The following is a 3,483-nucleotide window of genomic DNA, read 5'->3' as shown; positions in this document are numbered from 1 at the left end:
TTTGCTTTTTCAATGCTTTATTTAATTCATTTTTGATTCAATATCAGTCATGATTCAATTATTAACTATGGATGGTTAACAAAACTGGTAAACCAACCAAGCCTTTGAATCATCGTCCACCAAGAACACTGTTAAGAAGGCCGCCAATGATTGGTTCTGGTTTTGGTTCTGGATCAGCTGTAAATAAAACGATAAAATACATATCAATTAGTTAATTACTTGAATATTGTCTAGCAATGAATACTAACCGTAAGCCATGGCGACAACTGAGGCAAGAGCGGCGATGTAAACGATGATGGTTCGGGCTTCCATTGTTTTGTTTGTTGGGTTGTTGGTGATTAACACAAGTTAATTGAAAGTTAGTTTATTAGAGTTGTTTACTAGTTTGATAGCAAGAATTGAATGATTTAATTGAACAATTTTTATCTCTTTTATACGATTTCTGATGCTACGTTTCAATCATCTTTAACCTTTACTTTCCATGATTCTTAGGATGCACCTGAAGATGATTCAAGCAAAATGCAATTCATTTTCAGTTAATAATAAATCACCAATGTTTTTGTCTTTCATTTTCTACTATACACTATTGATTGGATGATCAATTGTTTAATTGAATTAAATCCAGGTTAATAATCATTCTACTTGCAGATCATTGATGTTCAACCAATTTCCGCTAATTAATCAAAATTCTGGTCAAAATCTGGTTGTGATTGTTAGTGTTAATCGTTGAAATCTCGTTAATATCTTTCAAACTAATGATCATCAAAGTTGTGTAAATTTTATCAAATGATTGAAGAGAAGTCAAGTATTTGAAATAAACTTGAAATAAGTAATAAAATGGTGAAAATAATGATCAACTTTTAAATCACCTTCCATAACAGGATTGAGAGTTTACTGGAAAATTTGAGTCACAATCAACTGTAACATCATGTAAGCATGGAAATCCAATTGTCTAAACAGGAATAAGATTCTTTCTTATGCAGAACGAGGAAGATCAAATGATTACAATCAAAAGATTTCAGTGCTTTTGTTTATCATGCACAGCCATTTCCCAGTACAGAATCCATTAAACAATCCCAAATACCAAATTATTAACCCTATCCTCTGGATCAGAATAATAAAATGGCCATTAAATCTAAATAAAAACCTAAGTTTTACAGCATGAAAAATTGAAATCCATTTCTATTGCCTTTACACATCTGTTAGTAAGAAAAATTGAATGAAATTTCTTGGACTCAAATTGTTTAACAAGATTTTTATGATTACCGGAAATTTTATCAACTATTAAATGTAAAAAATTAACATGGATTGAAATTTCATTTTCTGAGCGGTTACAAATTGGTCAAAAGAGGTCACAACAAGATGTAAATAAAGAAGCACAAAAGGTCTTGAAGATGATGAGGAATTACCTGTTTTTGAACCAATAACCTGGCCAAACCACAACAGTAACAAAGGTCCTATTGATAAGACCAAGGTCAAAGCTGACTCAAAATCGACCAGAGAAAGGCTGACCTTGTGTTAAATAGATGAAGGTAAATGTGTTGGAGTCCAATAGGCTAAGACACATTGAGACTGGCAAAGAGCAATAACCTCTTCAACAATCACTTTAAAGGTAAACTTTTATTTCCTTTTACTTCGTTCTAGGATTCACAATTCTCAACGGCTAATATTCGATGAAAAACAAATTCTAGAAAATATTCATCTTTTTGTTAAACCTTATAACTGACTATACAGTATACTGTATACAGTGTTTATAATATTTACATTTCTCTTTTTCATGATAAGCCGAGCTTTGATATGTGTTTGTGGGTGGAATTGAAAAGTGTAAAAGTTTCAGAAAAATCAAAAAAATAAATGCTCATTTTTTGAGAGGAAAGAGTTGGACAAATTAAACAATTCAGTGGGTTGAATGGGTTGAGAATGTTTAGGATTGAGATTTTTCAGTCTTTTGCTTCATTTTAGTTTTTGAAATTCAATTGAAAACATTTATTCTGTGTTTTAAGCGTAAAAGTATTATAAATTTCATTCAGCCAAAGCTTACAAAGCTAGTCAATCTATAACTTGCAATTTTCATCTTAACTGTAAATCATTCAGATGGATAAAGTCATTGAGAGTAAAAGATTTTCAATTTCAGTCCATCTATCGGTAACTTGTTTGTTTCCAATATTTGGCTTTTTGCTTTCTTTTCATTCGTGGATTAAGTATTTATTCAAAGTCTACGCACTCAGACGAGTTATAAACACGAGTGCATTAGATAAGGGTCCAATTTTTCGCAAACTTTGCGTTTGATAAAGTTTATAAAAGTTTCATGTTCATTTGAATTTCTGATAGCAAAAGGATTAATCGCCCTTTCTCACTCCTCTAATAAATGCTTTTTAACTCTGTCAACTCTTTAATAGCAATTGATTTAAAAAAAGTCGAGCAAAATTCATCAATAGTATTGTGGAAGCAAACATTGATACTTTTACTGTTGAATGAAAATTGTTGCGTTAAACGCAAAAAACGCAAAGAGTCAAACGATTTTGCGGGTTTCATTTTATGCGCTGATTTACTTTCTCTTCGATTAGCTACAAGACTTGGATCGACTGTGTATAAAGCTTTATTGTGTATTCGCAGAAATAAAACTCGTCATGTTAACACAAAACATTATTCAAACAGATTCAATTTTACTTGAAACACGAAAAAATTGAAAGCAAAGCAACTCCATCTGTTGGTTTCACTAATAAAAAGTACATAAAGTAATATTAATAAGAGTTTTGCCTTAAGACTTGAAGAACGATGTTCATCAATGAAATTCAATAGTACCAACAGTGCTGAAAATACACTGCTGGCAATAAGTATGAGGACAGTAGTTTTTTTTGAATAATTTTTCTGTGAAATGATTGCTTGTTTACTGGTTAGTATCAATTGGAAGTCGATGCAAAATTACGTATTTTAAGTTAAAAAAATTAGAGAAAAAAAAATAAATTAGATAAAAAAATTTGAGAAAATTAATTTTGCGCATGGCAAAAATTATGAGGACAGAAATTAAAAGCAATTAATAATCGATTTGCGATCCATTAGCCTTAATCACTTCAAAAATTCTTGTGTCCATAGACCTAATAAGTGTTTGTAGGTAACTTGGATCCATGTTGTACCAGATTTCTTGAACGCAGTCCCAAAGTTCATCCACTGTTCGAAACTGTATTTCGGAATTTGAATGTTTTCTGATATTTGTGATATCCATAGCATGTCAATGAAAATTGTGATTTTTGATACACTTTATTACTGGACATCTAGTGTTCATAATGCCTCAATCAAAGCACAGTATCATTCGTCCCTCAATAGCTTCAAATAATTATGGATCATAGTATAGTATGAATCAGGCTTTTCTGATGAAAACCTCGAGTCGCAATTCAACTTCATTTTCATATTCATATTCATAATTTCTTATCCCGTTAATGGTTAGCCGAATTAATGATAAATAAATATAAAAGACAATAA

At 30.9% G+C, this 3,483-nt stretch overlaps 1 long non-coding RNA gene across 1 annotated transcript; it reads right to left on the bottom strand.

Moving 5' to 3' along the window:
- On the bottom strand, window positions 1–395 carry LOC107372031 (uncharacterized). Its single transcript, XR_001570942.3, has 2 exons — window positions 249–395; window positions 1–177 (listed from the first exon to the last, which is right to left on the bottom strand). It is a non-coding gene; the product is annotated as an uncharacterized LOC107372031 (long non-coding RNA).
- Window positions 396–3,483: the final 3,088 nt, after the last annotated feature.

The sequence above is a fragment of the Tetranychus urticae genome, chromosome 1 (genome assembly GCF_039701765.1).
Source record: "Tetranychus urticae isolate SD_2017Ah chromosome 1, NJAU_TeUrti_SD_1.0, whole genome shotgun sequence".
Classification (NCBI taxonomy): domain Eukaryota; kingdom Metazoa; phylum Arthropoda; class Arachnida; order Trombidiformes; family Tetranychidae; genus Tetranychus; species Tetranychus urticae.
The sequence above is the reverse complement of the archived record's forward strand: the minus strand, read 5'-3'. Positions and strand labels throughout refer to the sequence as shown.